The sequence below is a fragment of the Hyperolius riggenbachi genome, chromosome 2 (assembly GCF_040937935.1).
Source record: "Hyperolius riggenbachi isolate aHypRig1 chromosome 2, aHypRig1.pri, whole genome shotgun sequence".
Lineage (NCBI taxonomy): Eukaryota > Metazoa > Chordata > Amphibia > Anura > Hyperoliidae > Hyperolius > Hyperolius riggenbachi.
In genome coordinates this window covers 26,571,048-26,591,292 of record NC_090647.1, presented here as the reverse complement: position 1 = coordinate 26,591,292, position 20,245 = coordinate 26,571,048, and the positions used below count along the sequence as shown (strand labels likewise).

The 20,245-nt window shown below is 45.7% G+C and overlaps 1 protein-coding gene across 1 annotated transcript in view; it reads left to right on the top strand.

Moving 5' to 3' along the window:
* Positions 1 to 13,262: 13,262 nt before the first annotated feature.
* Positions 13,263 to 20,245, top strand: part of SLCO2B1 (solute carrier organic anion transporter family member 2B1) — a 191,017-nt gene continuing 184,034 nt past the window's right edge. The window contains exon 1 of the mRNA XM_068266579.1: positions 13,263 to 13,444. The gene's annotated coding sequence lies outside the window, so the exon portion shown is untranslated. The remainder of the gene's footprint in view (positions 13,445 to 20,245) is intronic.

Genomic DNA, 20,245 nt, shown 5'->3' with positions numbered 1-20,245 from the left:
GTCACATGTGGGTTTGATTTGGCTGTGTAAAATTTAAAGCTATATGCTTGCTATACACTAGCAGCTTTGGATGCTTGCTTGGCTTACCAAGGGGGAAAAGGAATTATTTGCATATATAGTAACAGTGCATTGTGGGTAACCACAAATCTTTACTTATAGCTGAATTGTTGCATATTTCCTTCTGTTTTAGGAAGGCAAATCATACCAAGCTTTGCTTTTTTTAGTAGGAGGTCTTTTTGGTCCCTTTCATCCCCCTATACATTCCGAGTGGTTTGGGTCACCCTGAGCTGCTTGGTTATTCTGTTGTACTGGTCCAAGCCCTATCTCATACAGCCGTAACAATCCCTGCCATGTACTGATGAGGACCAAAAGTCTAAAACTGGCTGTCTACATGTGGGTTTGATATGACTGTGTAAAATTTAAAGCTATATGCTTGCTATACACCAGCGGCTCTGGATGCTTGCTTGGCTTACCAAGGGGTGAAAGGGGTAATTTTCATATTTAGTAGCAGTGCATTGTGGGTAACCACAAATGTTCACTTATAGCTGAATTATTGCAGATTTCCTTCTGTTTTAAGAAGGCAAATTACACCAATACAGTGTGCGGCATTGCAGGAAGTGACGACAGTGGAACACACGATGGAACACGGAAGAGGTGAGTCATCCTCGCCTGCTGCCTCTTACTAATAGTGGCGGCTGCTACTGTGCTTAAGCAGGAGGGGGAGTGCACATGGGGGACCAAGGTGAGGGGGGGGGGGGTTCCTGCTGAGCTTAAGCAGGAGGGGAAGCGCACATGGGGGACCAAGGTGAGGGGGGGGGGTTCCTGCTGAGCTTAAGCTGGAGGTAGAGCACACATGGGGGACCCAGTTGCGGGGGGTCCAACCCCCCTCCCCGCCGCTGTGCCCAATACCTCCTTCCTGCCCTCTACCCTCGTATGCGGCGTATGCTACGCCGCGGGTCGGCTAGTAACTTTTACTTTGCAAGCTTTCTTAGAATTCTTCCTCAGTTTTCCTCAGAACTAATAATTTTTCCACCGTCTCCTGCCACCTCTCTGCCTGAAGTGACAATAAATGTTAATAACACTCCCATAACTTCAGTTCCCAAAGCTCGGTGCTTGGGGGTAATATTCGACTCATCTCTCTCTTTTATTCCTCATGTTCACTCCATAACCAGCTCCTGCCATCTCCAACTCAAAAACATATCTCGCATCCATCCCTTTCTCACTCAAGACACAAACAAAATGTTGATAGATGCTCTTATAATTTCTCATCTGGACTACTGCAACATACTGCTTTGTGGACTACGTTCTAACAGACTGGCCCCGCTCCAGCCGGTACTGAACTCAGCTGCTCGTCTCATTCATCTTTCTTCTCGATCTTCCTCTGCTGCCCCTCTCTGTCAAGCTCTTCACCGGCTGCCAATTAACCAGAGGATCCAGTTCAAACTCCTAACCCTAACCTACAAAGCTCTCCACAATCTCTCTCCCCGGTACATATCATCACTCATTTCCAGATACAAACCCAATCGCAATCTCAGATCTGCACACAATCTTCTGTTGTCCTCCTCTAGAATCATCTCCTCACATTCACGCTTACAAGATTTCCCACGCGCTTCACCCCTTCTCTGGAATGCCCTCCCACAACACATCCGTCACTCGCCAACCTTTGTTACCTTTAAAGGCTCTCTAAAAACACATTTGTTCCAACAAGCATATGCGCTACCTTAAGCCACTTCCCCTTTGTACTAAGACCAAATTGCACTCCTACTAGGTATCCTAAAACATACAGCCTCTATATATTTGTTGCATACTACCCCTCCTCCTGTTCCCCCCCCCCCCCCATTCCCTTTAGATTGTAAGCTCGCAAGGGCGGGGCTCTCTCCCCCTTTTGTGTCTTGGAAATCATTATACATTTTATTAATCATGTTAATTTTATCACTGTCATTACCAATTCTATATTTTGTATTTTGTATCATTCTTTGTATTTTTTCACTAATTATGTATCTTGTATATTGGTGTACACCATTGTCTGTATTATGTACCCCAAGTTTGTTTCTTACTTTGTACAGCGCCACGGAATATGTTGGCGCTTTATAAATCAATAATAATAATAAAGGTTACTAGCCGACCCGCGGCGTAGCATACGCCGCATACGAGGGTAGAGGGCAGGAAGGAGGTATTGGGCACAGCGGCGGGGAGGGGGGTTGGACCCCCCGCAACTGGGTCCCCCATGTGTGCTCTACCTCCAGCTTAAGCTCAGCAGGAACCCCCCCCTCACCTTGGTCCCCCATGTGCGCTTCCCCTCCTGCTTAAGCTCAGCAGGAACCCCCCCCCCCCTCACCTTGGTCCCCCATGTGCGCTTCCCCTCCTGCTTAAGCTCAGCAGGAACCCCCCTCACCTTGGTCCCCCATGTGCACTCCCCCTCCTGCTTAAGCACAGTAGCAGCCGCCACTATTAGTAAGAGGCAGCGGGCGGGGATGACTCACCTCTACCGTATTCCATCGTGCGTTCCACTGTCGTCACTTCCTGCAATGCCGCACACTGTATTGGTGTAATTTGCCTTCTTAAAACAGAAGGAAATCTGCAATCATTCAGCTATAAGTGAACATTTGTGGTTACCCACAATGCACTGCTACTAAATATGAAAATTACCCCTTTCACCCCTTGGTAAGCCAAGCAAGCATCCAGAGCCGCTGGTGTATAGCAAGCATATAGCTTTAAATTTTACACAGTCATATCAAACCCACATGTAGATAGCCAGTTTTAGACTTTTGGTCCTCATCAGTACATGGCAGGGATTGTTACGGCTGTATGAGATAGGGCTTGGACCAGTACAACAGAGTAACCAAGCAGCTCAGGGTGACCCAAACCACTCATAATGTATAGGGGGATGAAAGGGACCAAAAAAACCTCCTACTAAAAAAAGCAAAGCTTGGTATAATTTGCCTTCCTAAAACAGAAGGAAATATGCAACAATTCAGCTATAAGTAAAGATTTGTGGTTACCCACAATGCACTGTTACTAAATATGCAAATAATTCCTTTTCCCCCTTGGTAAGCCAAGCAAGCATCCAAAGCTGCTAGTGTATAGCAAGCATCTATATATATAATAGAGTAAGTGCCTCAACCTTCAAGCAAGAAGAAGAAGTAGTGCCCTGCCCCCAGGGCCGGTCCGAGCAAGAAGAAGGGGCTGGTCCAAGCAAGAAGACCAAGGGCAAAGAGGGATAGTTTGCATATTCAGTAGCAGTGCATTGTGGGTAACCACAAATGTTCACTTATAGCGGAATTATTGCAGATTTGCTTCTGTTTTAAGAAGGAAAATTACACCAAGCTTTGCTTTTTTTAGTAGGAGGGATTTTTGGTCTCTTTTATCCCCCTATACATTCTTAGTAGTTTGGGTCACCCTGAGCTGCTTGGTCACTCTGTTGTACTGGTCCAAGCCCTAGCTCATACAGCCATATCAATCTCTATTATGGCTATCATTCATGAAAGTGCTGTTGGTATGGAGAATCAGTGTGGGAAAACACCGCTGATGGTGTTTTTGACTTCTGGCTGCTGATTCATAAAAAAGTATCCTGGTGCGGTAGCAGTGCGGAGATTCTCCGAACTAGGCAGGCGGTAGGCTTGCAGCGACACGGAAGCTGCTGAGTTGATACATTTCTCCGTGTTCCGCTCTACTGCAGCTGCCTGGGAGGTCTCTGTGTCTCCATTCACTTAACATTGTTATCGCCACATCAGAGGGAACGGTACTTCCCGACCTCACACCGCTTGCGGTGATCTTTATGAATTAACATTTTGCTACATTTTTTACAACAATCACCGCACAAGGCGGTGATTTATCGCTCTGCTCGGTAATATCAGCTTTTGATGCGGAAGGAGCCTTTACGAATGCAGATTTTGCTACGTGTGCGGGAAAGTCAGCTGTTTTAAGCATTTCCGCATGCAGAAATGCTTTATGAATGATAGCCTATGTAGTGATGAGAACCAAAGGTCTGAAATATTCTGTCACATGTGGGTTTGATATGACTGTGTAAAACTTAAAGCTATAGGCTTGCTCGGCTTACTAAGGGTGAAAAGGAATAATTTGCATATTTAGTAGCGGTGCATTGTGGGTAATCACAAATGTTCACTTATAGTTGAGTAATTGCATATTTCTTTCTGTTTTAGGATGGCAAATTACACCAAGCTTTGCTTTTTTTAGTAGGAGGTCTTATTGGTCCCTTTTATCCCCTTATACATTACGAGTAGTTTGGGTCACCCTGAGCTGCTTGGTTACTCTGTTGTACTGGTCCAAGCCCTATCTCATACAGCTGTATCAATCCCTGCCATGTACTGATGAGGAACAAAAGTCTGAAACAGGCTGTCACATGTGGGTTTGATTTGGCTGTGTAAAATTTAAAGCTATATGCTTGCTATACACTAGCAGCTTTGGATGCTTGCTTGGCTTACCAAGGGGGAAAAGGAATTATTTGCATATATAGTAACAGTGCATTGTGGGTAACCACAAATCTTTACTTATAGCTGAATTGTTGCATATTTCCTTCTGTTTTAGGAAGGCAAATTACACCAAGCTTTGCTTTTTTTAGTAGGAGGTTTTTTTGGTCCCTTTCATCCCCCTATACATTATGAGTGGTTTGGGTCACCCTGAGCTGCTTGGTTACTCTGTTGTACTGGTCCAAGCCCTATCTCATACAGCCGTAACAATCCCTGCCATGTACTGATGAGGACCAAAAGTCTAAAACTGGCTATCTACATGTGGGTTTGATATGACTGTGTAAAATTTAAAGCTATATGCTTGCTATACACCAGCGGCTCTGGATGCTTGCTTGGCTTACCAAGGGGTGAAAGGGGTAATTTTCATATTTAGTAGCAGTGCATTGTGGGTAACCACAAATGTTCACTTATAGCTGAATTATTGCAGATTTCCTTCTGTTTTAAGAAGGCAAATTACACCAATACAGTGTGCGGCATTGCAGGAAGTGACGACAGTGGAACGCACGATGGAATACGGTAGAGGTGAGTCATCCCCGCCCGCTGCCTCTTACTAATAGTGGCGGCTGCTACTGTGCTTAAGCAGGAGGGGGAGTGCACATGGGGGACCAAGGTGAGGGGGGGGGGGGTTCCTGCTGAGCTTAAGCAGGAGGGGAAGCGCACATGGGGGACCAAGGTGAGGGGGGGGGGGGTTCCTGCTGAGCTTAAGCAGGAGGGGAAGCGCACATGGGGGACCAAGGTGAGGGGGGGGTTCCTGCTGAGCTTAAGCTGGAGGTAGAGCACACATGGGGGACCCAGTTGCAGGGGGTCCAACCCCCCTCCCCGCCGCTGTGCCCAATACCTCCTTCCTGCCCTCTACCCTCGTATGCGGCGTATGCTACGCCGCGGGTCGGCTAGTATAGCTTTAAATTTTACACAGCCAAATCAAACCCACATGTGACAGCCTGTTTCAGACTTTTGTTCCTCATCAGTACATGGCAGGGATTGATACAGCTGTATGAGATAGGGCTTGGACCAGTACAACAGAGTAACCAAGCAGCTCAGGGTGACCCAAACTACTCGTAATGTATAAGGGGATAAAAGGGACCAATAAGACCTCCTACTAAAAAAAGCAAAGCTTGGTGTAATTTGCCATCCTAAAACAGAAAGAAATATGCAATTACTCAACTATAAGTGAACATTTGTGATTACCCACAATGCACCGCTACTAAATATGCAAATTATTCCTTTTCACCCTTAGTAAGCCAAGCAAGCCTATAGCTTTAAGTTTTACACAGTCATATCAAACCCACATGTGACAGAATATTTCAGACCTTTGGTTCTCATCACTACATAGGCTATCATTCATAAAGCATTTCTGCATGCGGAAATGCTTAAAACAGCTGACTTTCCCGCACACGTAGCAAAATCTGCATTCGTAAAGGCTCCTTCCGCATCAAAAGCTGATATTACCGAGCAGAGCGATAAATCACCGCCTTGTGCGGTGATTGTTGTAAAAAATGTAGCAAAATGTTAATTCATAAAGATCACCGCAAGCGGTGTGAGGTCGGGAAGTACCGTTCCCTCTGATGTGGCGATAACAATGTTAAGTGAATGGAGACACAGAGACCTCCCAGGCAGCTGCAGTAGAGCGGAACACGGAGAAATGTATCAACTCAGCAGCTTCCGTGTTTCTGCAAGCCTACCGCCTGCCTAGTTCGGGGAATCTCCGCACTGCTACCGCACCAGGATACTTTTTTATGAATCAGCAGCCAGAAGTCAAAAACACCATCAGCGGTGTTTTCCCACACTGATTCTCCATACCAACAGCACTTTCATGAATGATAGCCATAATAGAGATTGATATGGCTGTATGAGCTAGGGCTTGGACCAGTACAACAGAGTGACCAAGCAGCTCAGGGTGACCCAAACTACTAAGAATGTATAGGGGGATAAAAGAGACCAAAAATCCCTCCTACTAAAAAAAGCAAAGCTTGGTGTAATTTTCCTTCTTAAAACAGAAGCAAATCTGCAATAATTCCGCTATAAGTGAACATTTGTGGTTACCCACAATGCACTGCTACTGAATATGCAAACTATCCCTCTTTGCCCTTGGTCTTCTTGCTTGGACCAGCCCCTTCTTCTTGCTCGGACCGGCCCTGGGGGCAGGGCACTACTTCTTCTTCTTGCTTGAAGGTTGAGGCACTTACTCTATTATATATATAGATGGTCCTACTGTTTGATGGAAGGATGAATGCACTTCTCTGGTGGGATCACTAGATGGCGATCCAGTGTTACGGTAAGTTGATGCACTTGGTCTGCACAACGAAAGACAATTTATGGATTTTAAAATAAACTTACAGCCAAAATAAATAAAGGTGAAAATATAAAGATAAAAGAAAAGAGCAAGGAAAAAATATAAAATCACTATTTACAACATTATTAGAACATTCCGGTTCTCCTTGAAAGGCTGAAGACTAATGTTCCCATATCGGTACATTGTGCTGGGATAATTTACTACCTCTGTGCCCTTTGCTCAGTACTGGAGTATTACCTGAACCCCTCTCCTGTTTGATAGCAAAAGTTTAAATAAGGTGAATGCCATTAAAGAGACACTGAAGCGAAAAAAAAATTATGATATAATGATGTTGTTATCTATGCAAAAAAGCCATTGAACTCCACGACTTTGAAAGTTGCAGAGAGCTTTGCCTTCTAAAGCTTGTTATCTCAACTGTCAGTCACTGTATCTTCTTTCTCTCTCCAGAGGACAGGTCAATAGTTCACAAGACTGCTCTGTAAAATCATTTAGAATGCTGAGTAGTGTGCAAACTGCACATATTAGAGAATGATGCAATGTTATAAAAAACACTACATAACTGAAATTAAAAATATGAGTATATTTTCTTTGCTACTAATCTTCTAGTAATTATCTGTACTGCACAACCAATTCATTATATCATAATTATTTTATTTTATTCATTAATTTTATTTATTAATTTTTCAATTCAATGTCTCTTTTAAGATTCATTCAGAAAGGCCGTAGATGCAGTCTCATTCCTCTGGTTCCAAGATTTTTCACCTCTAGCAAACTTAGTGGTATTATTATTATTAATTTATAAAGCATCAACATATTCAGTGATTAGTACAGTCATACTAAAAGTGAACCTGAAGTGGCTGTGAGACCAGTGGCGTCCGTGGCTAAAGCAGGAACACCGGTGAGACCCGATGGTGTAAGAGGTATGCCCCGGCCAGGGGCGCCATCAGGGTACAAACAAGGAAAGTCCCTGCTTGGGGCCTCACTTTAGAGGGGGCGTGGCTGTCACTGGCAGGCTGACCTGTGCTCCGCGGTGCCTGGCCCCTTCTGCCGCCCGTAACTGACATGCCCTGATCCAGCACCGAATCTCACCGCTTTCCTGCCAGCCGCTTAGATCCGGTCACCATTGTAGCTTTCGGCCGGCGCCTCTGATGTCATGAGAGGTGCCGGACGGAAGTAACCATGGTACCAAACACACAATTGGAGAACCTCACTCCCAAACAGTTCTCTGCTGCTTTATAAAGCCTGCAGGCTGCTTATAAGCCAATGAGAAATGCACACATAATACACCTAGCCTGCAGAGATAATCAAGCAAAAGCTGAGCAAGTCAGCCAATTAGTAGGAGAGGGCTTCAGTTGCATATAGACAATGGCTATATGACCAGCAGGGGGCACCAGCGTGCAGGATATTCCCTCTCATCTGCCCCCCTCCTAACTAAACTGCATGGGATACTACAATAATTAAAAACAATGGTGCATGAGCCAGCCTGGGGCCCCGGGAACTCTCACTGCCCGGGGCCCCAGAACCAGCATCTAACACCATATGTGAGCGCAGCCAAGACCTTGGAGCTGCCACATCCAAGGCCTGTCTCCTACTGCTCTAAAACTTACCAAACACACAATTGGAGAACCTCACTCCCAAACAGTTCTCTGCTGCTTTATAAAGCCTGCAGGCTGCTTATAAGCCAATGAGAAATGCACACATAATACACCTAGCCTGCAGAGATAATCAAGCAAAAGCTGAGCAAGTCAGCCAATTAGTAGGAGAGGGCTTCAGTTGCATATAGACAATGGCTATATGACCAGCAGGGGGCACCAGCGTGCAGGATATTCCCTCTCATCTGCCCCCCTCCTAACTAAACTGCATGGGATACTACAATAATTAAAAACAATGGTGCATGAGCCAGCCTGGGGCCCCGGGAACTCTCACTGCCCGGGGCCCCAGAACCAGCATCTAACACCATATGTGAGCGCAGCCAAACCCCTGGAGCTGCCACCTCCAAGGCCTGTCTCCTACTGCTCTAAAACTTACCAAACACACAATTGGAGAACCTCACTCCCAAACAGTTCTCTGCTGCTTTATAAAGCCTGCAGGCTGCTTATAAGCCAATGAGAAATGCACACATAATACACCTAGCCTGCAGAGATAATCAAGCAAAAGCTGAGCAAGTCAGCCAATTAGTAGGAGAGGGCTTCAGTTGCATATAGACAATGGCTATATGACCAGCAGGGGGCACCAGCGTGCAGGATATTCCCTCTCATCTGCCCCCCTCCTAACTAAACTGCATGGGATACTACAATAATTAAAAACAATGGTGCATGAGCCAGCCTGGGGCCCCGGGAACTCTCACTGCCCGGGGCCCCAGAACCAGCATCTAACACCATATGTGAGCGCAGCCAAGACCTTGGAGCTGCCACATCCAAGGCCTGTCTCCTACTGCTCTAAAACTTACCAAACACACAATTGGAGAACCTCACTCCCAAACAGTTCTCTGCTGCTTTATAAAGCCTGCAGGCTGCTTATAAGCCAATGAGAAATGCACACATAATACACCTAGCCTGCAGAGATAATCAAGCAAAAGCTGAGCAAGTCAGCCAATTAGTAGGAGAGGGCTTCAGTTGCATATAGACAATGGCTATATGACCAGCAGGGGGCACCAGCGTGCAGGATATTCCCTCTCATCTGCCCCCCTCCTAACTAAACTGCATGGGATACTACAATAATTAAAAACAATGGTGCATGAGCCAGCCTGGGGCCCCGGGAACTCTCACTGCCCGGGGCCCCAGAACCAGCATCTAACACCATATGTGAGCACAGCCAAGACCTTGGAGCTGCCACATCCAAGGCCTGTCTCCTACTGCTCTAAAACTTACCAAACACACAATTGGAGAACCTCACTCCCAAACAGTTCTCTGCTGCTTTATAAAGCCTGCAGGCTGCTTATAAGCCAATGAGAAATGCACACATAATACACCTAGCCTGCAGAGATAATCAAGCAAAAGCTGAGCAAGTCAGCCAATTAGTAGGAGAGGGCTTCAGTTGCATATAGACAATGGCTATATGACCAGCAGGGGGCACCAGCGTGCAGGATATTCCCTCTCATCTGCCCCCCTCCTAACTAAACTGCATGGGATACTACAATAATTAAAAACAATGGTGCATGAGCCAGCCTGGGGCCCCGGGAACTCTCACTGCCCGGGGCCCCAGAACCAGCATCTAACACCATATGTGAGCACAGCCAAGACCTTGGAGCTGCCACATCCAAGGCCTGTCTCCTACTGCTCTAAAACTTACCAAACACACAATTGGAGAACCTCACTCCCAAACAGTTCTCTGCTGCTTTATAAAGCCTGCAGGCTGCTTATAAGCCAATGAGAAATGCACACATAATACACCTAACCATGGTGACGGGATGCAAAGCCAGTGGCAGGAGAGCAGTGAGGTTCGTCGCTGGATCAGGGCATGTGAGTTAAAACAGGGGGACCAGAGGTGACACTGACATAGGGGGACAATAGGTGGCTCAGGGGGACCAGAGGTGACACAGAGGGAGACAATAGGTGAGGTGACACAAGGGGAACTGAGGGGGACAAAAGAGCCACAGGAGAACTGAGGTGATGAGGCCTGGATTCACATCACAGAAGCCTATAGGCACAGATGTCCTGACACCTTAGACTTCACCCTCCATGGACCTACAAACACCCGTCAAACCGCACCGCAAGTGTACTCGCTGGCCCAACTGTCACTTCCACTTACTTTCCTTGCCCATCATAGGTAGCCACAGGTGCTCCTTAATACTAAGGGTACCTCTGACTACCTAATACTAAATAGCTAGAGGTGAGCTGAGAGCTGGGTGAGTAACCTCTCATTCACCCTCTGCATAGGGAAGGAGGTAGGGAAGCACTAGGAAAAGCGATTGGGCCGCCTTTCCATGATCAGGCGCCTGTAGGCATGTGCCTACAGTGCCTTAAGGTAAACCCAGCCCTGGAGGTGACACAGAGGGGTGAGAAAATAGGCACAGGGGGTACAGAGGAGGACAAAGGAGACGCAGAGGTGGCAGTGTTCTGACTTAAGTACAGATTCAGGATGAGCTACAGTCCCTATCTTGTTTGTTAATTGGGGGCTACCTGCATTTCTCTAGTCACTTTATTAGGTACGTCTTGCTAGTACTGAGTATTACCTTTTTTGTCATCAGAACTGCCTTAAAGGACTTACGAGCCGAAATATACAAATAAGTTCAGTACCTGTAGCCAATTTGCATGCACGGAGAACGCCATTTGCGCCCTCCATGCTGTTCCGCCGGGTCCCCGCACCTCAATAGCCCCCCGGGCCGGCTCCCGACCCCACAGGCCGGGTCGGGCTCTCTTGCCTCCTCCAAAATGACTGTCTGAGCTGGCCGCGGCTGCGCAGTCCGCACAGACGCAAGTGATGGTGGTGCTTTTGCGACCACTATCACGAAAATGTTTACAATGCTTGTAAACACATACAAATAAGAAGTACATTTCTTCTAGGGTAAAATGAGCCATTAATGACCTTTTTTATTATTTTGCTGTCACTCACAGTACTGGAGGTAGTAGAATTCTGACGAAACTGACAGGTTTTGGACTAGTCCCTGTCTTCAGGATTTATGCAAAGATGTTGGCCGGCCTCCCTGCTTACTGAACCCTTTTTTTTGTAGTTGGACGGAGCATCTGTCATTCACTAAGTGGTTTAGAATATAAAGAAAACCCTGAGAACCCCCCATGAGGAGATGGGCTAGTCCAAAACCTGTTGGTTCTTATTTGCACGTGTTTCCATATGTTTTAATTTATAAGATGTTTTCAATAGTTGTCCTTTAAAGCGGTATCGTCACCATAAAAATCAAATTTCAACAGCAATTGGTCTGAGTGTATTAAGGGATGAAGATGCTAATCCTCCATTCAAAACTTTCAAAACTTTTTCTGCTGTTATGATTTGGAGTTATCACATACTTAAGGAACACTGGCCCTTTAGTAGTCGTGCCAAAGAATTGCATGCTGGGGGTTCTTTTTATCTATAATATATTCCTCCTCTTCCCTTTATTTCCCTGCCAGCTTCTTATCTGAAACATGATCCTCTGCTCACTTGTGTTTACAAGCAAGGCTGAGGTGACTCAGCGATTGGAGGAGACAAGAAAAAAAGTAAAGGGCAGAAATGACATCACGAGTTAGCCTTAACTGTGGGTAAAAGACATGGCCCCCACCAGGGACAGAATTCTCATCATTTACTATATAACATTCACTGAAATCAAAACGTGGACAGTATAATACATGTGTTATGTAAGTAGATCAAGTATTTATCTACTTATATATGTTTTTTCCCTGGCATAGTATGGCTCATCCTACTGCTTTAAGGGGCCACTATCGCAAAAAAAAGTAGGCAGTTAAAATCTGACAGAACAAACAGGTTTTGGGCCAATCCATTTCCTCATGGGGGATTCTCAGGGTTTTCTTTGTTTTCAACAGCATTTCCTGAACAGCAGTTTGACTGCCAAAATAGTAAGATACCAGCCGGCCTCCCTACTCACCTGCACACTATTTTGGCAGTTAGACTTTGCAACTGTTGATTAGGAAATGCTGTTGAGATTTTAGTGATCCTTTAAAGAGAAACTGTAACCAAGAATTAAACTTTATCCCAATCAGTAGCTGATACCCCCTTTTCCATGAGAAATATTTTCCTTTTCTCAAACGGATCATCAGGGGGCGCTGTATGACTGATATTGTGGTGAAACCCCTCTCACTGTGTGATGTCAGGACCATGGTGCTGACAGTTTCCTGTCTGTGAACCTTGTTGCATTGTGGGAAATAACAGCTGTTTCCAACTGCCAAAAAAGCAAGCAGCATCTCCTTCCACTGACATCACCTGCCAGCAGTAAAAATGTCACCATGTGATAAATGTCAGAATGTAAATCAGGGAAAGATTTTACAATGGGCAAACACTGACTAAATCATTTATACATAATTATTGTGAAAATGAAGCACTTTTTATTATTACATTATTTTCGGGCCTCTGTCGAGTCCGCTCTACTGCCCAGGTGCAGGAGACTTGTGCCTGAGCAGTGGAGCGGACCGACAGCGATTGGCTATTTCTGCCTATTTCCGAGGCGGAGGGCCGATACTGCACCTGCGCTGGAGCCGGAAAGGGAAATATTTACATGCCCCTTGTTCGGAGGGGTGCAGTGAGACCGCCGTGGGACACAGGAGGACGGGGAAGCCTCGATAGGATCTGGAGGCTTCCCCCACCCAAGGTGAGTACCCCCAGGGGAACTTTTCTTTGTTACAGGTTTTGTTACAGGTTTTGTAATGTGATCAGAGTTTCTGCAGGATTTCTTCTGGCCAGATTGCTCGGCCCAGGATCGGGCTGTGGGACTCTGCCGCCCGGGTGGGTCAGTGAGGCCAGCACACCCACAGTGACACGTTGTTTCCTGACTCCGGCATGCAGACAGTGTCAGGCAGAGTCCGGCCAGGAGGGATAAATGAGAAGCCTGTGAGCTTGCAGGAGTTTTTTCACACCCATGAATGAGGCGAGCCCTATAATTTAAATCTTCCATTTCCACCCTCCCAGCAGAACAGGAGTTACTTTCACTTCTGCCTGTCATTGCTGGATGAAGCTGGGAAGTGCTGGAGGGGAGGCAGCTGACAGCAGGCAGGTAAGTGAGTGAGGGCCCCGCAGACGAGCCAGGGGGATGCCCGATCTGACCAGTGTCCTGGCTCTAGCTGCCTTCTCTACAGGTGGTGGCTCTATCCCGCTCTGTCACTACTTTGCTCCCCGCATAGCTATTCTGTAGTCTGACATTCTCAGGAATTTGTGTTGGATGAGGAAATCGGGAGAGAATGCCAATACTGCTCCCGTGCCAGATGTCACTGTGATATCTGTGTGTTTATGGGATTCCGGGGAACCTCAGCTGGTCCTACTCGGTTCTGCATTTCACTCAATTCTATCACCTTGTCCACTCAGTCTCTATTAAAGCGGTATAAAACCCTGACAAAATATTCAATAAAAACATGTTTCCCTACTTTTTATATGCCATGCCATACGGTTATCATATTTGCATTTGTGCATAAGTATTATTATTCATTTAGAAATTACAAGTTACCAAAGTAAATTTTTTTTCTTTGAGAGCTGCCATTGCATTTTATCCATAAGGGCCCTTTTCCACTAGCAATCGCAATCACAAATCACAAACGCCAGTGATTGCGATTTTTCATTAATTCTGTTATGCGATTGCGATTTGCATTGCATTATCATTGTAAAAATCGCTCCATTTGCGATTAGCGATTTCCAAATCGAATCACTGTAGTGGAAAATACTTCTCGTGATTTCTATGATAAAGTGACAACCCTAGCGATTTAAAAATCACTAGCGATTTGCGATTTTGCGATTCAGCAATCGCAATCGCTCTAGTGGAAAAGGGCCCTAACTGTTTTTATTCACCTTGTATTGAAGGCAGAAATGCTTTCTGAGTGTCTGTGTTCAGGAGAGTCTGCATAGTCAGAGAACGTGTCACATTCCTCACCTGATACAATTAAGTAAACACAAGATAACATTATCTCCAGTACGGATGCATCCAGCTTTCTTTGCACTGAGCTTGTAAGTCCTGTGTTTAACTAATTAAATGCTGTTCTAGTAAAAAATTGGTGGAAGTACTGTATATAATATGCTGTAAACAATCTTTTTGAGCAAAGGAGAAATACTGGGTTTCATTCCGCTTTAAAGGACCACTGTTGCGAAAAATTGTAGCATATACATATTTATACATACAGTATAAGACATACATTTGTCACAGGGTAAAATGTACTGCAAATTACCTTTTTTTCCCCTATGTAGCTGTAACTTAAAGTTAGTGGTAAAAATCCATCAGATCTGACAGGTTTTGGAGTGGTCCATCTGCTTATGGGGGAGTCTAAGGGTTTTTCTTTATTTTCATAAAGTACTTAAGCTAGGTACACATGACTTGATTTCCAGTCCGATTGACGGGAGTTGCATGATTAATTCCTATGTTTCTGATCTGGCTCCAGTCGATAGTGGGCATGAGTTTTCCAATGTGATCATGAGAAAATCGATCCTGTTATTGATTGGGAGCAGTGTGGACATGTACACATGATACAACTTCCCATCAGATTACCCGTTGATCAGATGGGAAATTGAATCGTGTGTACCCAGCATTACTTATGGGCATTTTCTCAGTCCAAGGGACAAAATAGTATGCAAAGGGGTAGGAAGGCTGGCAGACATCTTTGTATAGATTCTTTTTGTAAAGAGTAAAGGAAATACTGAGAATTCACCATGAGAAGATGGACTAGTTCAAAACCTGTCTAATTTGTCTAAATTGTACTATTTGCTGTAAGTGACAGCGGCATAGGAGAAAAGTTATTTGCAGTGCATTTTAATCTATGACAAATGAACATCATGTTTTATGTTTGTATGTAAATCCAATTTTTCCCAATGGTAGTAGAATTTAGTGTACCCAAAGGTGCCCCACAATGTCATATACCGATGACATTGTGGGGAACAGAACCTGCTGTTTTAATCTTTCATCTGGGCTGCCTTTGACCAGTCCATAAACTATAAATAGAGGATTTTTTTTTCTTGATAAAGAAGAATTTTCTTGTCATTTGTGCTTTTATGGTGTCAGATAATGTATTTAGATCTTTGCCTGGATTTGTTATTGTGGATTTTTATTTCATTTATAGTATGTGGCTCTTTAAACGACTTTTCTACGCATGTACAGTATATTCACGTCTTTGCAAGTGGCTCTCGAAAGCAGGGCCGAGCCGAGGCAGAGGCGAGAGAGGCTCCTGCCATGGTGCGCCCCCCCATGATTTGATCCCTGATTCCTCCCCCCCCCCATGCTGAAATTAGGCAGCATGGAGGATTAACAAGGATCTCTTACATGACCAGGTTGCAGTGGAGATAGGGCTCCCCTCCATACAGTGCCAGTGTCAGCCTCACTATGCTAAATGGATTGGGTCCCGGCTTGATGACATCATCAAGCCAGGACCCGGTTGATTTGGCATAGTGAAGCTGATAGCGATACTGCACGGAAGGGATCACAACTGCTGCTAGAACTAGGTCAGGTGAGGGATCCTTATGTGGTAATCCTCCATGCTGCCAGTCGCAGCATGGAGGGGGCTATATTTGGCTACAATTAGAGGGGCTGACAAGTGCATACATGGCTATTTATATGTGTGTGTGGGGGGGGCTAAAGGGGCACATGTAGCTAGCTTTGGGGGTATGGAGAACTAGGTCAGGTGAGGGATCCTTATGTGGTAATCCTCCATGCTGCCAGTCGCAGCATGGAGGGGGGGCTACATTTGGCTACAATTAGAGGGGCTGAAAAGTGCATACATGGCTATTTATATGTGTGTGTGGGGGGGGGGGGGCTAAAGGGGCACATGTAGCTAGCTTTGGGGGTATGGAGAACTAGGTCAGGTGAGGGATCCTTATGTGGTAATCCTCCATGCTGCCAGTCGCAGCATGGAGGGGGGGCTACATTTGGCTACAATTAGAGGGGCTGAAAAGTGCATACATGGCTATTTATATGTGTGTGTGTGGGGGGGGGGGGGGCTAAAGGGGCACATGTAGCTAACTTTGGGGGTATGGAGAACTAGGTCAGGTGAGGGATCCTTATGTGGTAATCCTCCATGCTGCCAGTCGCAGCATGGAGGGGGGGCTACATTTGGCTACAATTAGAGGGGCTGAAAAGTGCATACATGGCTATTTATATGTGTGTGTGTGTGTGTGGGGGGGGGCTAAAGGGGCACATGTAGCTAGCTTTGGGGGTATGGAGAACTAGGTCAGGTGAGGGATCCTTACGAGGTAATCCTCCATGCCGCCAGTCGCAGCATGGAGGGGGGGGGGCACACCTGGCTATCTATGGGGGGGTAAAGGGGCACATCTAGCTAACTTGGGGGGTACTAAAGGGGCACATCTAGCTATGGGGGGCACTTATAAAGGAGTACATCTGGCTATCTATACTGGTGGGGGACAAAAGGGCACATCTGGTTATCTATAACGGGGGTAAAGCTAATAAAGGGGCAAAACTGTATGCCATGAGGATGTATTACTGTTATTTTTGCAAACATGAGCTTGTAATTACTGATACAGAGTAATGAAAACCAAAACCACAAAAAGGAAAAAATGCACCTTATTTCCAAATACTATATTGTCGCCATACATTCTTCTAGGAACATAATTTAATTGTTGTAATAAACAGGAGACATGGGCAAATAAAATGTGTGAGTTTAATCTACAGTAGCACTTTTTATTTTCAAACTACAATGACTGAAAACTGAGAAATAATGACCATCCCCCCCCCCCCTCCTTATTCCCTTTAAAATGTATAAAAAATAAAATAATTATTAGTAAAAAGTACCACCCACGAAAGCCTAATTGGTGTAAAAAAAAAATCAAGGTATAGATCATTTAGGTTTGATAAGTAGTGATGAAGTTATTGGCAAATGAATTGGAGCAATGTGGAATGTAGAGCATTGCTCTAGTTTTTCAGGGGAAATAATCTAGGGTAGGGAAGTGGTTAAAATAGATCATAATGAAAAACATATGTTGCTTAAAAGCATTTTTCTTGTATTCAAACAATTTATATAAAGCTGAGTCAATGGGATCTCCCGTGGGCGTAACTTGACCTAGGCCTGCCCTCACCGGCCACAAGCGCAATTGGATGGTTGTTATTGTTTTGGTTGCTGTGGGGGAGCCAGACCCGCGCTGAATCAGGCTGGCTGATGAGGACAGGGGAAGTCCTTTTTTGCAGACCTTAAAATGCTAGTCATGTGGTCTCTGTGTTTCCAAAAACCCCTTTGGATCACCTCATTGGAAGGGTCCATCATGATCTCTCACAGCTGTCTTGTGGCTCTGTTGCACCATTTGATAGTTACAGGATGGATGAGGGGACTCAGGGGAGGTAATACAGGCTCAGGCTTTTCCTTCCTCTTAAAGGGGAACTTCAGCCTAAACAAACATACTGTCATTAAGTTACATTAGTTATGTTAATTAGAATAGATAGGTAATATAATTTTTTTACCCACCCTGTTTTAAAAGAACAGACAGGCAAATGTTTGTGATTCATGGGGGCTGCCATCTTTGTCATGGGGGCAGCCATCTTTTTGGTTGAAAGGAGGTGACAAAGAGCAGGAGACACAGTTCCAACTGTCCTGTGTCCTGATAACCCCTCCTAGCTGCACACGCTAGGCTTCAAATGTCAAATTCAAAATGTAAAAAAGAAAAAATTTGCACCAAAACAGCAGAACAGGAGCAACAACATCAGAAATCCCATCATGCTTTGCACAGCATCAGGGGAAAAAAGCCCGGGCAGTTTTCTTCTATGCAGCTAAAAATGAGGCTTGGATAAGAGAAACAAAGTTCTGATGCTGTGAAACTGTTAAAGAAACACCAGGCCTTTTCAGTGCTGCTGAGTCGATTTTTAGTCCGGAGGTTCACTTTAAAGGGAGCCAGAAGCTAAAATAAACCAGTGAGATACACAATAGCATCTGTAGACCTGACCCTAAATTGTATTTTCCGGGAATACCACATTCTTATTTTGGGTTTCGAGGCTTACCATCTGGGTTTGAAGATAACGGTTGATTTGAACCCACATTAATTACTGTAATAAAAGGGGCCTCCCCCCACCTCATGTTTCCTCTTCAGAAGTCAGTAATGACAGCCTCCACGTTCCACTCACTTCAGAGTTCCTTTGAATGGTTTGGAGACTTTTGTACTGTTTGAAAAGTTGCTGTTTCCTCATTCCCACATCTGCGCTCCATTCCACCCCGGCACGTGTTATCCATGTATTATGTCATTTCCAGGCGGAATAAGAAACCGCCATTCGCGTGCTTTCATGGTTATATGACTGTGTGATTACTCCACCGAAATATTCTAATAATAAATCATAGGCTTCTGTTCCTGATGTGGCCTGTGCTGCTTCTTTGGTGAGGCAGAAAAATATGTCCCCCGTGGCCTAAACTAAACCAGAGATGGCTCAAAATGAATTATACATACCTGGGGCTTCCTCCAGCCTCATTCAGACTAATTGGTCCCTCGCAGTGTCGGACTGGGAGCTGGAAAACTGAGGAAATCCACTTGCTGGCCAAGCAGCGGTAATCAGGTGTTGCTGCTCACAATGAAGACTTGCTGCAGGTTTCTGTTGGGAGTGATAACACAGGGTTACTGCTGCTTGGCCAGCAGGTGGATTTCCTCACAGTGAGGACTTGCTGCAGGTTTCTATTGGGAGTGATAACACAGGGTTACTGCTGCTTGGCCAGCAGGTGGATTTCCTCACAGTGAGGACTTGCTGCAGGTTTCTATTGGGAGTGATAACACAGGGTTACTGCTGCTTGGCCAGTAGGTGGATTTCCTCACAGTGAGGACTTGCTGAAGGTTTCTATTGGGAGTGATAACACAGGGTTACTTCTGCTTGGCCAGCAGGTGGATTTCCTCACAGTGAGGACTTGCTGCAGGTTTCTATTGGGAATGATAACACAGGGTTACTGCTGCTTGGCCAGCAGGTGGATTTCCTCAGTTTTTCCATGAGTCCAACACTGGTCCCTCGCCATCCTCCTCCACCGCCTGGCTCCTCTGCAATTCGGGGCGGTAACTCCGCTAGAGTACTGCGCATGCATGCCGGAGCAGTGGCTGCGCATGCCATGTACCTGAAGAGTGATGTGCCTACACAGTACTACTGGACAGGCGCAGAATGCTCCCGGCCGTGAGAGCATGACAACGGAGTGCACGCGGCCAAAATGCGCCTGCGGCATCTAGTGCTGACTTATGGAATAACTGGACCGAATTGCGGAGGATCCAGGCAGCAGAGGAGGATGGGGAGGGGCCAAATAGCCTGAAGGAGGTTGGAGAAAGCCCCAGGTATGTATATTTTTTTTTCTAATTTTGAGCCCTCTTAGGTACCAGGCAGCTGTAACCCCAGTATTGAGTAGCCCCCTCCCCCCCAGTATAGGTATCCAGGTGTAGAGCTGGCCCATACCTCCGATTTTACACACCAAACTCACTGTGTAACACACCGCAAACAGCTGTTTGCGTAGTGACGGCCGTGCTGACTGTGATGTAGAGGGTCAAATTTGACCCTAATGGTGCACTGTGGGGGTGAATCGAACTTCCGGTAAAGTTCACGGTTCTCCGTGATCGCGAACCCCGGAAGTTCGCCGGTGAACCGTTCTGGCCATCTCTATCCAGGTGTGCTCCCAGTATTAGGCAGCCAACTCTCCAGTTTAGGTAGCCAGGTATGCCCCTGTATTAGCAAACCCCTGCCCAATTTAGGTTGACTCAAAATACACATAATGTGGCAGTGTTTCCTCCAAAATACACAATGTGGCAGCATTTCCCCCCAAAATACACATAATATTGCAGCATTACCCACAAAATACACATAAGACAGCAGCATTTTCTCCAAAATACACATCAGATGGCAGCATTTCCCTAGAAA